This window comes from Vombatus ursinus, unplaced genomic scaffold (genome assembly GCF_900497805.2).
Source record: "Vombatus ursinus unplaced genomic scaffold, bare-nosed wombat genome assembly UNPS02014882.1, whole genome shotgun sequence".
In the NCBI taxonomy this organism is placed as follows: domain Eukaryota; kingdom Metazoa; phylum Chordata; class Mammalia; order Diprotodontia; family Vombatidae; genus Vombatus; species Vombatus ursinus.
Genome location: NW_020954660.1, coordinates 498,994 through 517,252, shown reverse-complemented (window position 1 = coordinate 517,252; position 18,259 = coordinate 498,994). Strand labels below are relative to the sequence as shown.

General features: G+C 39.4%; 1 pseudogene; it reads right to left on the bottom strand.

Annotated features, from left to right (window-relative positions):
• Nucleotides 1-18,259, bottom strand: part of LOC114028445 — a 144,416-nt pseudogene that overhangs the window by 95,903 nt on the left and 30,254 nt on the right.

Below are 18,259 nucleotides of genomic sequence, written 5' to 3'. Positions count from 1 at the left end.
ATATATATATATATATGTAAATATATATATATATATGTATATATATATATATATATATATCTAGAAGAGTATAAAAGTCTTCTAAATTCAGAAAAAAATAAGAGGGCAAGGGGAAAGGGAAGGGGGAGAGAATAAGAGAGGGGTAGGGAATAGGATAGAAGGGTGTGTAGATTAATGGGAATGGGATAAAGAAGGAACAATGTATATATTTAAAAGGATATAAAAATCTTCTAAATTCAGAAAGAAATAAGAGGGTAAGGGGATAGGGTAGAGGGAGAGGATAAAGGAGGGATTCTTGGAAAAGGGGTAGATTAAGGAATAGAAGGACAAGGTAGTGAGTAGAAGTAGAGAAATAAAGAGGGATAGGAATAGTGTGAGAAGGATAGTGAGGAAAATAGGAAGGAGGAAAATATACAGCATGTAATTATAGTTTAGAATGTGAATGGGATGAATTTACTCATAAAATGGAAACTGATAGTCGATTAAAAATTTGAATTCAGCAATATGTTGCTTTTAGGAAATGCTACAAAAATGAGAGATACATACAAACATAAAATAAAGATCAGGAATAGAATTTATTGCATAAGAAAACAGGGATAGTAATCAGGATCTCAGACAAAGTTAAAGATAAAGTCAGATTTAATCAAAAGAAAAAACAGGGAAACTCCACTATGTGTCAGCCATATTAATCGATAGTATTAGACCATACAAAATAACTAGGTACTATAAAAAATATGAGAGTGTACCTACCAAACAGTCACAGGAACTATATGAATATAAACACAAAACGCCTTTTATACAAAGTTAGATCTAAATAACTGAAGTAATGTTTATTGTACATGTCAGATAAAGCTAATATAATAAAAAATGATGATTTTATCTAACTAATCTATTTATGTGATACCATCCCAATTACTAAAAATTATCTTACTGGGTCAGAAAAAATAATAACAGGGTTCATTTGGAAGAGCAGAGGGTCAGGAACTTCAGGGAAACCAGAGGGAAAAGATGTGAAGGAACTAGATTCAGTAGTATCAGACCTTAAACAATATTATAAGGTGAAAGCAGTGTTGAAGTGTACAATGGATAATCTGGATAATTTAGATTATTTCAAATTAAAATTTTCCTGTATAAATAAAACATATGTAGCCAAGAATAGAGGTAAGGCAGAAAAATTGGGGAAAAACTCTCATAGACAGTCTCCCAGATAGAATGAGATTAGGTTGGAATATTGTTTTGGTGCAGGAAATGATGAGCTGGTGGATTTAGAAAAATATGGAAAGACTTGGACTTATAAAGGAAGATGCTACCCACCTACAGAGAAACAGATGACAAGTGGAAATAAGCATAATGCATCCTAGGTATATGTGTTTGAATGTATATGTGTATATGTTTATGGATATCTATGCATATGTATATATAGGGATATCTATGTATATATATGTGTGTGTATATATATAATATATGTGTGTGTGTGTGTGTGTGTATATAAATATATATATATAAAACTATATCCATGCTTAATTGTAGCATTCTGAGGGGGGGAAGGGAAAAAAATAAAGTAAAAAGCACATAGCAGAGGACAAAAGGAAAGATACAAGGAAGCAAAGAAAAGCTGGACAGTTTTGAAAATAATGTGTAGTATTTATTATGTAGGTTTTCTTGAAATTTATTGCTTTATATTGAATTATCTCATGTTCTGCTGTGTACGTGGCAATATTTTTTTCCTTTTCTTATTTTATATTTAAGTTTAAAATAAATTCAAATATAATGAAAAAAAAAGAAAGTGATAGAGTTCTGCTAAGGAATATCAGGATCCATGCAATACACAAGAGAGAACTGATGGAAAGTCAGTCATTGAAAGACTGGGCAACCTGCCTGCATACAAAACAGCCCCAAAGACTTATTGGAGTCACACAAAACCAGTACATCATAGCCACCTGTTGCTTGCTTAGTTAGTGGGATTCCTAGGTAAGCAAAAAGAAAGGAGCAACAAGCAATAAACCAAGGGGACTCTGAGAAGAATACTCTCTCCAATTGCAGTCACTCAACAAGCATCACAAGGACTTAATAATAATAGCAGAAATGCGACAAAAGAAAAAAATGACAAATTTTGGAGGGGCTGTTGGAAATCGGGCACACTAATACACTTTTGGTGGAGATAGAAATTGGTCTATCCATTCTGGAAAGCAATTTGGAACTGTGACCAAAAACTTTGACCCAGCTATATCATTACTAGGCTTATACCACAAAAGAGATCAAAGAAAGAAGAAAAGAACTCATATGTATAGGAATATTTATAATAGTTCTTTTAATAGTAGCCCCAAACTAAAAATTAAGGTGATGCTCAGCTATTGTGGAATGGCTAAATAAATTGTGGTATATTAACATAATGTGGTGCAGTGGATAGAGCATTGGGCCTGAAGTCATGAAGAATCATCTTCCTGAGTTCAAATATGTCCTCAGACACTTACTAGCTGTGCGACCCTGGGCAAATCACTTTACCTTGTTTGCCTCAGTTTCCTCATTTGTAAAATGAGCTGGAGAAAGAAATGGCAAGCCACTCTAGTATCTTTGCCAAGAAAACCCCAAATGGGCTCACAAAGAGTAAGACACGACTGAAAAAGACTGAACAACAACATCAATGTAATGAAACAATATTGTCTCATCAAAATTACAAAATGAACAATTTCATTAAAAACTGGAAAGATCTGTATAAACTGGGGTAAAGAGTGAAGTGAGAAGAACCAGGAGAACGACTGATACAATGATAATAACATTATAGAGAAAAAAACAATTCGATCTATAGCTATGATAAAACATGGAGTCCAGAGGACTAAAGATGAAGCAATGAAGCATGGTACTTACTTCTTGCCAGGGACATTATGTACTTAAAAAGAAGAATGAGTCATTCATTTTTGAGCGTGGCCCACACAAGAGTTTTCCTCGACTATATGGAGTGGCAGAGGGGGAGTCCTACAATTGAGTTTCTCATAATTAGCCTAAAGATGACACATATGGAATAAACTTGGGGGGTGGCTGTTATCTCAAGATAGACAGCCTACCCAGTTATGATATTTATCCTGAATAAGACCTTGGAAGAAGCTACTGTTATCACAGTCCCTCAGAAGGAATGACAAAGGTCAGTTGGGTTTCTATTGAAAGTTACAAAGGGTGGTGAACTTTTAGCATACCAACAATGAGGTCATAAGCAACTATACTTCAAAGAACACTACTAACTCAATATGCAAACAAAAAGGATTAGAACAAACTATACTTAATAAAAATATTTCTACCTAGGAAAGGCACTTCCCCAAATGGGATTTTCCTTGTGGTTTCCATGTGCAGTAAGCAATACATTCTACAAAGGTTTAGCCTGCCACTTAGCCTCACTTGCATAGCTAGAGCTTCACACACTGGAAGTACCTCTGACCATGAGGTGGGTCACAAAAGTGAAATACGTCACTAGTCACCCAAGTCAGGGTCATTTTGTATTTGTCTTTGATTTGTGGATTGTCATGGCCAAAGAATTTCTGAGTAAGTAGCCAGCTTCCTACAGGTAATAAACCCCTCTACACTCAGCTCCGAAAGTAGCTGCCAATGTTTGAGTCAAAGTCCTTCTAGTATTAAAGAGCTTCCCAGAGCCTGTGTTCTGCTAGCAGAACTTTCAAGAACCCAGGATCATCTCCATGCCATTAGTGTTGGCATCTACACTATTCCTAGCCGTTAGAGTAGGACTGTGGAGGCCCAATGAATTATTTAAAAAGAATAAGGATCCTGAAGGACAGGAGAGGTGCCAGAGGACTTGAAAAGAGCAAATATTCCAGTTTTCAAAAAAGGGAAGAGAACAGAATGACAGGGCTTGACAAAATTCCTGCAAAATTTGAGAATGCGTCATTAAAGGGATAATTAGTGTACACCTCAAAAAGAAAGCCATAATTACAAAGAAGCAGCCTGTCCCATATATACAAAAATATATACAGTTATAGTAGCAAAAAACTAGAAACAAAATAGGTTCTTGTTGAGTGAAGAAACAGATTACAGTGTAAGGATGTTACTATATCATGATAAATGACAAACATGAGGTCAGAAAAATTTGGGAAGATTTCTATGAACTGATATAAAATGAAATTAGCAGAAACAGAAGAACACTTTATACAATGACCACAATAATGTAAAGGAAAGCAATATTGAAAAATCTCATCACTCTAATCAATCAGTGACCAATTGTGACTTCAGCTGACAGTAAAACATACCTCCCTCCTCTGAGCAGAGAGGTGGGGGACTACAGGTACAGAATCAGACATATGTCCCAGACATGGTCAATATGTGGGTGTATTTTTCTCAAGTATATTTCTTTGTACCATTAGAGGGTATTAATGTGTAGGGGTGGGAACAGGGGGGTGTTATTTGGAAATTATGGCACTTTTTATTTTAAAACACCAAAAGCATCAATACATAAAAATGGCAAGAGGTCATGACAGATTAACTTCATTTCTGTTTTTTGACAGGGCTACTTTGACAGGGAAATGTTAATGCTATAGGTTACCTAGATTTTAGACAAAGTCTCTCAAACAGTTCTCATGGACAAAATGGAAAGAGGTGGGCTAGGTAATGGTATAGTCAGGCAGATTCAGAAGAGAGTGAATGACTGGAGTTTGACATCAGTTTGGAAGAAGGCACAGATGACACAAAGCTTTGAGACAGCAATAACACACTGGATGGCAGAATCAGGATCTAAAAAGATATCAGCAGGATAGAATATTACACTGAATTGAATATGATGAATTTTAATAGGGGTAAGTATGAAGTTTTAGGCTCAGGTTCGAAAAATAATCAAGCCAAGGCTAGAAGTCCATTTATTGCAACTCTGAGGTCCTAGGATTCTGGGATAGTATACTCAAATTGCAGATTCCATTTTTTTTTTGAGAGGTGAATAAATCTCTCTTAAACATTGAATCTAAGGACATTAACTTAATTCACTAAATTTCTTTGGGAGCCTTGTTTTATTTCTTTGAGTTCCTGAGCCTATGGAACCCTGACTAAAGTTAGATGAAGGATTAGCTATTGATGCAGAAGACTGACCTTCTCTGAGGACTGCCTAGGGTAGCTGCATTCTTATTTGTTGATCTCACGATTAAGTTCTTCTCTCCAGGTCTTCTCTGTGAGTGAGGCGGCAGACATTTCTCCAACCTGGGGAAAGAATCCACCCACTCAGATAGGGAATGGAGAGTGTGAGGGGTGCATGGCTCAGGAATCTATCTCTGCCCTGCCCCACCCCTCCTCACTGTCTTCCTGCTCTTCAATCATTCTTACCTGGAATAGCTGTGATTCCCAGGCATCATACTCCAAAGCAACTGGAGTTGGATCTGAGGAGGAGAGAGAGACACCAATCTACACTTTGAGATGTTCATGGTATTCCCTGAGAACACTAATTCAGAAGTGGGAGCTCCCTGAGAGCCTGGAATGGGGATGGGAAGAGAGGCATTTCAGATGCAACAATTTAATCCATCTCTTTTCACCTCTTTAGATGGCCTAAGATCATGTAATAATATGATCTTCTTCAGAAGACAGAAGGAAGGATCCATTTCTGTCCTAAAAATAAGGTAACCTCCCTTTATCAAAGTGCACAAGTGAGAAGAGAACAGAGAAATCTGGAACTTGCACAGACAAATGGAGATGAGCTGTGACAACAGTCAGACTGGGAGGGACCAGAGATGCAGTGACCTCACAAATCCACCAGCTGGCAGGGCAGGGGATTGATCTTTACAATATTGCAGCAGTACAAGTCTACAATTCTAATTCCCTTTTGCTTCTAGAAGTCAGTGTGCTAGAAACAGGTGCTCTTTTTCATCATGATAATCCTTCAGATATTTGGAGACATCTTAGAAGGGATACTGTGGGTGATAGAATCAGGAGACCTTTGGACTTAACAGGCTAGAATGAAGAGCTGAATCTAGTGCAGATGACAATTAATAGGGATAAATGTGAAGTCCTATATATGGGTCAAAAAATCAATTTCACTAGTACAAGTTTGTGTGCAAAATATCTGGGGGACTTAGAGGATGAATTTGAATATGCTATGGAAGCCAAAAAAAATTAATTAACGTATTTCTTGGATTTGTTAGGAGAAGCATAATATCCAGAAAGAAGGAATTGATAGTCTTCCTATACTCTGTCTAGGTAAGACTACATTTGGAGTATCATGTTCTGAGAGAAATTGTGACTTGCAATAGCAGATAAAGAACTGGTTTCAAAGTAAAAAAAGAAAAAACCTGAGTTCATGTCCTGCCTCTGCCACATACTGGCTGTATGACACTGGGCAAGTCACTTCCGCTCTCAGTATCCCCAGGAAACTCCCTAAGACTATATGTTATAGAGAAGGTACCAATCTGCATTGGTAGAAGTTTTCTCAAGCATGAATTTCCTATAATAATGAAATCACAGGTCCAGTCCTTATTCCTACCTGGACATTACATCTTGGGAAGGACTTTGACACACTTTGAAGTGTACTCAGAGGAGGCCTACCAGAGTGATGAGAGCATTGGATACCATGTTACAAAAGGAATAAGAATTGGGGATATCACAGTATCTGATGGGCTGTCATGTGGCGGAAGGATGAAACTTGTTCTGCTTGGCCCCAGACAGCAGAACCAGGAAAAGTGGGCAGGGTGGGGGGTGGGGGAGGGGGGAGTAGGAGGGGTATAGAAGAACAAGGGAGTTGCAGAGAAGTATATTTAGGTTCTATGTGAGGAGAAACTTCTTTTCAGGTCTATCCCCAAAGTAGAATGGGCTTCCTTGGGAGTTTATGGGTTTCTCATCACTAAAGACCTTCAGGAGAGGCTGGATGACCATTTGCTAGGTATGCTGCTGGGGAATTCCCTGTTCAGGAATCCTTGTTCAGGTGGACTAGATGGCCCCTGGGGTCTCTTACAATTCTGAGACTCGGGGCAGCTGTGTGGTGCACTGGATAGAGCACCAGCCCTGGAGTCAGGAGGACCTGAGTTCAAATCCGGCCTCAGACACATAACACTCACTAGCTGTGTGACTCTGGGCAAGTCACTTAACCCCAATTGCCTCACCAAAAAACAAAAACAAAAACAAACAATTCTGAGACTCTAAAGTTTCAAATATAAGAGAGTGGCTTATTGCCATTTCTTGTCTTCATTACCCTTCCTAAGATGATTCTTTGACTGCTGTTTTATTTACTCGAACTCCAAGAGGGAAAGCCAATGAGCATCATCTTCTGGTAGCTTTCTGCATCAAAAGAGAGTAGAGAAAGCTCCAATGAGGGCAGGCACACAACAGAGCTAACAGCTGGACACTCATGGGAAAAGAGGCAGAAGCCTGGAGAGATCCCACAATGGGTACTATGCAGGGATATGCTGGAGTCAGCTAACACCAACTTCCATGAGTCAACTATTAAATTTTCAGTGTGCACATTTACATCTCAGAAATGAAAACACCACAAACACCACAATTCAGGGCTTGATAGTTTTATTGTTACTCTAGACTTAAGAAACTGATGGGGAAAATGACAATAATGCAGATTAAACTTAGAGTGTCATCATGTTTCTTGGAGAGTCAATTATTAATCATTTCTCAACACACCACTGGTACCACAGATGCAGAATTCTACACATTTTTATCATATGGTTTTCAAAGATGAAGATAGGGGCTTTGGACATCATAATTGGTGAAGGTTGGGGATGGAAGTGAGGCATGGGGAGAGAAGGACCTGGAAGGGAAATAAATGCTGCATTACAGGTTGCCAGGGCTATAACCACCATTCAGCATATTATATGGGGTTGGGCAAAGGGTCAGGAAGAAACCAAAACAAAAGGTGTTCTAACAACAGAGTAAGGTAAAGGGATCCTCAAAGAAAACCCTTCTTGACTCTCACCTGGGTGACCTTGAATAAATCATTTCCCCTGCCTGGCCTTAGTTTCTTCATCTTTGAAATTATGGAGCTGAGCTCAATAACCTCTAAGGTTACTTCCAGCTCTGACATTCTGTGTTCTAAGTTCTATTCTAGATCTACATGCTATGATCTTATAAGGGACTTCTCTTCTTTGGGGCTCAGTTTCCCTCTCTGTAAATTGGACTAGGTGACCTCTAAAGTTCCTTCTAGCTCTAACACTCTAGGATTCTATGAACCCCTTCCCAAATTGCCACACAAATTCCAACAATGGCAAATTGCTGGGTGGAACTTTTGATGGGCTGAGACTTTCAGGAAAATAGGTTGGTTTGGGAACACAGGGCTGGCTGCTGACATTTCTATACATTCCAACGTCCCCCCCCCAATTCATTTCTCTGACTGGAAGGACAAACTGACAAAGGCCCTTTGGGGTCCTTTTGCAGGCCTTAAAGCTATCACAGCTAGAAAGGACCTTAGAGATCAAGTCTAAACCCCTTATTTTACATATGGAAAAACTGAGGTCCAGAGATAGGTCATGACTTGCCCCCTATCACACACCTATAAGGAAGCAGAGTTGGCATTCCAATCCAGATGCTTTGTTCATACCGCCATATTTCTCCCAATTTGCCCCTTCCTCCCCACCTCTTTTCCTTCTGGTGTCACATTCCCTTGGAAACGATCTTCCCCATGGCATAGAACACACCACGGTGAGGGAATTCTCCAGTCCAGAACGTGCTGAACAGCGTGGGCATGACATGCCCAGACGAATACATCCACACCGCCACCAGGAGGTCACTGGCAGTATTCTGGTAAGCCTCCTCCAACTCCTGGGCAGAGGGAGAGAAATCATAGTATGACTCACAAGTCTTGAGTTTAAAGTGGTGGTGGCTGGAGGAGAGGACCGAGCCAGGAGGCCCATGCTTGATACCTTTTTGCACATTGACATTCATTTCTCTAGTCGCAGTCATAAATCCATGCAAACCATGGGATCATCTCTTTCTCTTTGAGTCACAACCCACCCTGCAATGTCGTGTTCAAAATATCTGATCCAATACTACCCTTTCTGGCCTTATCTCCTACTACTTCCTTCTGTGTAGTCTCTGCTCCAGCCAATTGTTCTACTAATTTTTCTGCATCCAATTAAGCTCTGGGCTTTTCTCATTTTGGCCTTTACTCACATTGTTCCTTCTTCCTCTTTACCTATTACATTCTGACCCATTGTTTATAGCCCAATTCAAGAAGCACCTTCTCTAAAAAAAGTTCTCTGACTCCCTCTTTGTCAGTAAAGATTCCACTCTTCTAATTTCATAGATCACTTTGCCTGTCCTCACTAATTTATTTATACTGTATTATTGTGTATAACATAATACAGCACAGTGTCTGAGGCACTCCGCTCTTTAATATGTGTCCCACCCCACTCTCAGGAAAGATATTTCAGCTTCAAAGTACTGTGCAGGTCTGCCTCCACTCAAAAAATAAATAGCTTATAAGCCCCCAGTGATGTGTTTACTTAAATATGTCGGCCAAAGGACACATTGAGCTCAGAGTAAAGGCATTTAATGAAATAGAACAATAAGAAAAGTAGCAAAAGATTAGTTTCCTCATAAGTCTGGGAGCACATTTTCCTGGAGGGAAAGAGAACATACATGAAAAGGCACAAACAAACATGTGGCCAGGGAACACACATGGAGAACATGCATGTAAGAAACATGTTTAGGCAGGGCAATGACATAGAGAAACAATTCATGACTCTGTGAGGCCACCAACTGTAGTGATATTTCATTGTTCTCAATGGACCTGTTTCTCATTGGTTATGCTATACCATCTCTATTGAGTTCTTGGGTATAGTATGGGAATCTCTTCCAGGCTTGTAATTTCTATCAGACAATGCTCCTCATTTGCTTCACATTCTCTTGTATCCACTGGTTTCACGGATACCAAGCTTTTCTCTGCTTCAAGATTCTGTTCTTCATCACTGAAGGGCACCCTGCTGGGCATTTCATCTCCTGTCTACTAGGATGTGGTGACTATAAAGACTCTTCCTCATAAGGGCAGGCTGACAGCTCTTTAGTTATAGCCACGGCTATTAGCCACCACACTCAGCTAAGGGCCAAAAAGCAAAGATTGTCCTCTGAAAGACTGTCTTTTGAACTTTCTGTATATTGGAATGCATTACTTAGGGTAAGAAATTTCCAAGACCATCTCCATTTTGATTCATAAATGAATTGAATCCAGAATAAAAGCTAAGCAAAGGAGACAAGTTCATTGTCTTCTACCTGTACTTATTTCATCCAGCTTCCAGGACAGACCTCTACATGGTGAAGTAGAAAGAACCCTGGATTCAGAGTAAGAAGACCTGAGTTCTTGGTATGGCTCTATGATTGACTAGCTATATGATCTTGAGCAAGTCATTATACCACTCCAGGCCTCAATTTCTTCATTTTTAAGGATAACAATACAGTCACTACCTATGTCCTAGGACTCAATGAGACAATGTGGCTAAAAGCATTCCACTAACTATAGCTAGGCAGCTAGATGGCATAGTGAATATAGTACTGGGGCTCGGAGTTAGGAAGATCCAAGTTCAAATCCAGTCTGAGATACTAACTAGTTATGGGACTTGAGGCAAGTCACTTAACTTCTCTGTGCTTCAATTTCCTCAACTGTAAAATGAGTATAATAATGGCATCTACCTTACAGGGTTGTTGTGGGGATTAAATGAGATAATATTTGTAAAGCACTTAGCACAGTATCTGGCACATAGTAGACACTTAAGAAAGAAAGGAATCTATCCTACTTGATCTATTCTTGATGAAAACATGCTGACTCTGTGATTTTTCTTTTCCTGATATTCACTAACCATATCATTAACAAAATGTTTGAGAATTTTGCCAGGAGTCATAATCAAGCCTCACTGGTCTGTAGGTTATAGATTCCATTTTCTTCCATTTTTGAAAATCAGAGCATTTGTCCTTCTTCAATCCTGTCATATCTCTCCTATTCTCTATGGTATGTCAAATATCACTGACAGACTTGGCCCTGGTGGCTGCCTGGGTGGGAGGCAGACCACCCAGCTCCTAGATACCTACTCCAAATTTTGTACCAGACCAAATAATGATCAAGAAATCCAATAAGAAACTACAATGAAAGACTTCTTCCACATCAGAACTACAGATTTTGGGGTCACCCAGAAGCCTGAGGGCAATAAGAAAGGGGGTCAGCACCAAAGCCAGGGCCAGTACAAGTTAACCTCTGAAGGCAACCAGAGATGAGCCAGGGGTACAGATATCCCCAAAGATCTGTGTCTAGAGACAAGAAGAACATAAGATTTCCCCTGAGAAAGCCCCAGGGTGGTCAAAAAGCACCAGGGTGGGGACCTTAGAAGCTCCAAGGAGCAGAAACAGGCCCAGGGGTTCTGAAGTCCCTAACACTCTATCTTGAGATGCCAGAGAAGGCTTTAAAGATCTAGCACTCTGAATCTTAAAGATCTAATGGGGGCCTAATCACTAGAAGTTGAACAGGGACTCAAAGTACCCAGAAAGAAACTAAGCAGGGCCAACCAATTCATCCAAAAGCATGGCAGGGGCAGAGGCTGACCCTGGCACAAAGTCCCATTTGACGAACTAAAGCTGAAGAGATGAGTAAACTAAAGAAAATACAGACCAGTTTCAAAAATTATTGTAATTTTAGAGATCCCCCAAAGTAAAGAGTAACTTGATAACAGTTACAAGCAGACACAAAGGAAAAAAATGGATTTTCACAAAAATTATATGAATATTTTTAAAGAAAAATGAAGCAAAATATATTTCAAAATGACAAAATCAAAAGTTTGAAGAAATCGAAGAAAATGTAAGCTATTGACTTCTGGGTTATGTAAGCAACAAGATAGAGAATTAGACATTTTCTCTGATCCCCACAACCTCTCAAACCTCTCAGAAACCATGCTCCAAAGATAAAGCAACTCCAGCTTTCTCCATGGTCTAACATATACCAAGAATCTAAAAGAAGGTTTAAAAAAAGCACCCCTTTGAGGGGATGCCTGTCAATTGGGGAATGGCTGAACAAGTTGTGATATATGAATGTAATGGAATACTATTGTGCTGTAAGAAATGATGAGCAGGTAGACTTCATAAAAACCTGGAAAGACTTGTATGGACTGATGCTGAGTGAAGTGAGCAGAATCAGGAGAACGATGTACACAATAATAGCCACATTGTGTGATGACTAACTTGGATAGACTTAGCCCTTTTCAGCATGATTAATGTGAAAATATGTTTAATAGGAATGTATATGTATAGCTTATATCAGATTGTGCGCTATTTGGGGGAGGGAGATGGGGAGGGAGGGGGAGAAAAATTTAAAACTCAAAAGCTTATGGAAGTGATTGTTGATAAATCAAAATAAATTAATCAAAAGCACCCTCCCCCATTTTCCATATTACCAGCAGCAAGGCTGCACTAGCAGATCCAAGGACACAATACATATCAAAACCCAGCCCCACACCCCAATTCCTCCCTTCCTCTTTCCAGTTTCATGGAGACTCTGTCTCCAGGTTGTGAAATTTGCCCTGGCTACGGCAGCCAGCAAAGCCACGACTCTTCAAAAGTAAAAAACCTACCAGGGGCTGCAATCCCATAGCACCAGCACTATAAAGCTGCCAGTGCCAGGTCAAAGAACTAAGGAACAGAGGGATCTGGACAGGAGTCCAGGACAAAATACTGTGTATGGGGTATGGTGGGGTGGGCAGCTGTGCTGAACTCCAATAAGCCTGAGGGAAAGAACGTAGCATCCAGGTGGGGCCAGTTCTAACCAACCAAAAGTCACTTGGGACAGAGATCTAGGCTGGTGAACTGTGAATTTGCTTGGTGTGGGAGGAGGCTGAGACACTTTGAGATCCATCCCCCAAGGAACCCACAATCAGAAGGGAAGGAGTCAGAAAGTGAACAATAGGGGAAAATAAGGTGGGGAGGGGGTCAGGAAAAGGTCTGAAAATACCTAAGATCTCAGGAAGAAGAAAATTCAGACATTGAACACAAGCAAATAAATCAATAGGGAAAACATGAACAACAGAAGGAAATATGGCCTCCAGATCTAATAAATGAGTCCAGGCATCTATGAATAAATACTGCAAAACAAAGGAATATGATCTAACACTTGATGAAACAGAGCACCCTGTGGAATGTGAGGAGAACATAGAACAGTAACAGGTTGTTCTTGAGTGGTTTAAAAGATAAATGAGAATTATGAGAGCAGAATTTACAATCTGCACAGCAAAAATAATAGGCAGAATAGAAAAACCAAAATCTGTGAGGGCAAGTGTCACCAAAGAAACAAAAGAGAGAAAGATGGATTGGGAATACAAATACACAAAGTAAAGAACAATCTGGAAGAAGAGAAACAAAAAAAACCCAATAACACTAAAAGAAAACATATTCACATAGTGAGCCAAACAGATGGATCTTGAAGAAAGGCTGCATATAGACAAAGTAAGAATAAGAGATCTCCCAGAAGAATACTATAGGACAAAAAATCCTTAACACCATAATGAAGGAAACAACAGAAGAGAACTGCCCAGGACTGCTTAAAATAGAAAATGAAATACCAATGGAAAGAATTCACAGATAACCTCCAGAAAAAAACAAAAACAAAAACAAAAAAAAATTTCAAGGTTGCAGACTTTAAGACATATAATGCTTAAATTTAAGAGTTTAACTCAGAAACATAGACTCTACAAGCCTGATGAACAAAGGCCTTCAAATACAAAGGAAGAGAACTTCAAATAACTCAAGACCATTTTGTACCCACTGGAAAATGTAGGAGGGGATGGAATAGTGTGTTACAAAGAGCGATGGAACTTAGGATGCAGCCCAGGGTGACCTAGCCTGCAAATCTGAGCTTAACCATACATGAAAAATATGAACATTCAAAAACAAAGAGGCATTTGAAACATTTTTAGATAGAAAACCAGAAAGAAATTACAGACAGTTCTTACTTTACATAAATTTGTAAACTCACATTAGGCAAATTAAACTTTAAGAATTCTGAAAGAAATCCACATTCTGGGGGCAGCTAGGTGGTACGATGGATAGAGCACCAGTCCTGGAGTCAGGAGGACCTGAGTTCAAATCCAGCCTTAGACACATAACACTCACTAGCTGTGTGACCCTGGGCAAGTCATTTAACCCAACTGCCTCACCCCCCACAAAAAAAAAAACCCAAAAAACAAAAAACCTACAACTCACTTGTGTTAACTTTACTGTGTAACTTTAACTGTGCTGTACTGTAGTGTGCTCTCTCTGCTACTGCCCCTTGGCTTGGGGCCTCCCACCCTGACTCTACCCCCTCACCAAAACAAACAAACAAAACTAATAAAAAAATCCTCCAAGTGAAAGCAGAAGAATGAACATGCAGAGAGACCATCACTGGGCCACTGCTAGATTGGAGGCTTGGTTTGAAACTTCTGGCACTGAGAGAAGAAACCTTAGCCCTGTTCCACCTACCCCATGCATGTCCACCCAGTGTCTGTCTTCTGTCAGTTGGCCCTCGGGTACTAGTACCATGTGTCTGTCCTGGTCCCTACATGTCACCTGTCCTCTTGTCTGTGCCCATGTCTGGGCCCCACGTGTCTGCCCCACCCCCTTTTCCTCCTCCCCTGTGCTCTCTTTTTCTGTCCCCCACCTCCATGTGTCCTTGAACTGTGTGCTAGACCCCTCCCTCCATCATGAGTGCTCCTCTTTTTTTCTCCCTCCCTCCTTTCCCCATATCTAGGCAAATTCACATTACATGTTTATAAAGAGGTTTATAGAACTGTCCACTTACATAAAGCAAGAACTGTCTGTATTTGCTTCTTGAATACCCCAAATAACAGAAATGGAGGAGTGCATAAATGCAGCAGCCAAGGACAGCAACAGGAACAGAGTGACAGCAGAGAGACTTCTTTCTAAATATACACAAGGAGAGAGAGGCGAAGGTGGAAATGGAGATAACAGTGAAAAGTGGGGACAAGGGGCATTATGGACAGAACCTAGTGACAGCCTGCCTATGGGTGAATCAGTGTTTTGTTTTGTTTTGTTTTTTGAAGGACCACATGAAAACACAGGAGGGAACATGAAAGACAAGGGGACAGAGAGGAATGTGTGATGTGCCAGAGTCAAACCAAGGGTAAGCAATGAGGAGAAAGTGACCCTTGTGGTCTCAGAAAGAGAAGAGCCTACAAGGGTTGGAGGAGGGGGAGGGGGGAGGACTGAAAAGGGGGAGGGCAGAAAGGAGGCTTTATTTTGATGGTGAGAGAGGGTTCCACTGATGAATGCTTCTGTGGGTGAAGAGAGGTGGTCTGTGAAGTGAGATATAGATTTTATGTTAGGTGTGGCCTGGGGGATGAGATACTTGGAAAAAACTATCCATCATACCTGGGAGCGAAAGAGATGGAATACCTGGCAGTAACTGGCACCTAGGGGAATGGGAGAGCCCAGGCCCAGGGAAGAGAGGTTTTGAGGTAAATGGGGAAAGAAAAGTAGGGGTGGTTAATAATCAGAAACATGGTAGGAAAGGGGCCCTACCATGGGGAAACGTCCTCTCTGACACTTGCTATAATTGACATTATTCTGGGAGTGAGGCACAATGGAAAGGGGGAATTTATGAGACAAGCCCTACAAGGCAATGGCAGTGGCCCAGAGGAGAGAAGCTTTGATCACATGAGAAATACAGAGAAAAGAAAGAGACCAGGCAATTATAGGGGTCATGAATCAGAGAATGAAGGCCTAGAGTAGAGAGAAAAAGAGGACAGATAATGAAGAGAGTGAGAAAAATCTTTTTTGGAAAGGGGTAGGTGCAAAAAATGGAATTTTTAAAAATGTCCTAATGAATAAGACTAGTTGAAGGAGAGGAGAGGCAAGGGGGATCTACCTGACTGAGAGGAAAAGAAAGGGGGAAAGAATTACATAACCAGATAAAAGCAGGAAATAAAAAGTAACTAATAAACAAAACCCCAAAGGGAAAAGGGTAACAAACAAGAAGAAGGGATCAGGGATGAGGAGAAGAGAGCCAGTGGGAACAGGGCCACCTTTAAAAAAAAAGATTAAAGTAACTGTAAAGGAACATAGTAGTATGTTTGCAGCAGAACAGGGGAAAAATCATAACTTGAAAAAAAAATTAGAGACAGATGGAGGAAAATATGAACCTAACTCTGATAGTTTTAAATGTGAATGGATTAAACCATTCAAAAAACAAAAAAGTGACAGATTGAGTAAGAAAACAGAACCCTATAATCTGTTGCTTACAAAAACACATTAAAAAAACAGTTTACACAAAATAAAACTGAGGGGATGGAAAAAAAATTTGCTATGCATCAAGCAAATCCAAAAAACCCAGAGTTGCAAATATGCTATCTGACAAAGCAAAAGCCAATGTTCAAAAAATAGAAAAGGGATGATGAATAAGGAAACGATATTATCCTGACAGAAATCATAGACAACAAACCAATGTCAATAGTGAACTTATACATTTCAAATGTCTTAGCATCCAAATTAATAAAGGAAACATTATCTGAGCTTCAAGAAGACAAATAGTAACACAACAGTTATAGGAGACTCCAATAATCCTCTTGCAGTTTTGGATAAGTCTGAAAGAAAGATAAACAAAAGGGAAAATATGGAACTGAACAAGTTGCTGAAAAAACTAGACTTAAAAGACTTATGGCATCTTCTAAATGGGATGGCAAATATGTGTGTGTGTGTGTGTGTGTGTGTGTGTGTGTATTTGTCAGCACTATATGGAATACCAAAACGGACCATGTACTAGGGCACAGAGATGTTGCAAACTAATGTGAAAAGTTAGAAATCGTTACTCCATCCTTTACAGACCATAACACAATAAAAATAGTGGTTCAGGGACCACAAACAAAAGACATGGACCCACATGGAAACTTAAAAATGAAATCCTAAATAATGAGTGGGGTCAAAGAGCAAATCACAGAAACAATAATTATGTAAAAGAAAATGATAATGATAAAACAACATACCAAAGTTTCTGGGATGCAGCTAAAGCAGTCCTCAAGGGGAAAATCATATCCTTACAAGCATTTATTAACAAAATTGAAGATTCATTATTTGAATATTCATTTTTAAAAAGCCAACAAACAAACCTAAAATAAGCACAAAAGAGATATTAAAAATTGGAGGGGAAAATAGATAAATTCAAGACAAAAATACATAGAAATGATAAGTTCCAACTCCAATAGCATATATTAAAGTTGCTGCAGTTCAAAAGTTCATAACCTGGGTCTTGAAATGGAGGTAGTGGTCCATTGAGAGGCAAGCCACCTTCTGTCCTAGACTCTGCTTCTTGGCATCCCTTCCATGCTCTTAGCTGAGTGTCCTGTGAATCTTTAAAAAAATTATTGTTCAAAGCAGGCCCATGTTGCCTGGATACCCCAGATAGGAAAAATGGAATAGGACCCTGTTTCTATTTTGTTGGTTTTCAGATTTGGGACTATAGAATGGCCCTGGAGCATTTGTATTGTGGTTAAAAACTTGTTCTTGGAAGAAACTAATAAAATTGAGTGGCAGCCAAGTGGCTCAGTGGATAGAGCGCTAGGCCTGGAATCTAGAGCAGACCCGCACAAGTTGGCAGTAGGTAGGGGTCAAAATTAAAACAGTCTAAACTTCTTTGGGCCGCAGATAGGTTTTTAGCAGCTCACTTTCCAAGTAAAGGTGTAATTAATGATTAAACTTTTGCAAATAAACTATATTTTAAAAAGGGAAAATTAAATTAACATCAATTAATTATACTTATTATTTAAGATTATTATCTACCATAAAATCACATTCATGTTAAAAAAATCACTTTGCTAAGCAGTACAAGTTTTAATACAGTTTTCAGGTTTTCGTACTGTTTACATTTAATTAATGGGACATATTATACTTCTTGTCAGCCATCAGTTTATCATACTCTGGAATCATGTTTGAAATCGCTGAAAACTAACCTTAGTAGTCACCTCATTTTCTGAGTTTACTTCTTGAAAAACCATCATTCCCCACTGAGATTTTTCAACAATTTGGACGCTTTAACTTGTTTTTCATTAGTGTCCAGTTTGCTTAAATCAGGATGTTGTGATTTGAAATGGCGATGAAGATTGTATTCCTTCAGAATGGCTATTACTTCTCAGCAAACAAGGCACAATATTTTGTCTCTCATGTAAGTAAAAAGGTATCTATTTGTCCACTCTGGATTAAACACTCTATGTTCTGATTTTATCTTCCATTTCTTTTTATCATCCATTTTACAAAGTCACCCCAAAAACTTTAATGTTAGAACCAAAAACTCCACACAGCAACTGCTCAC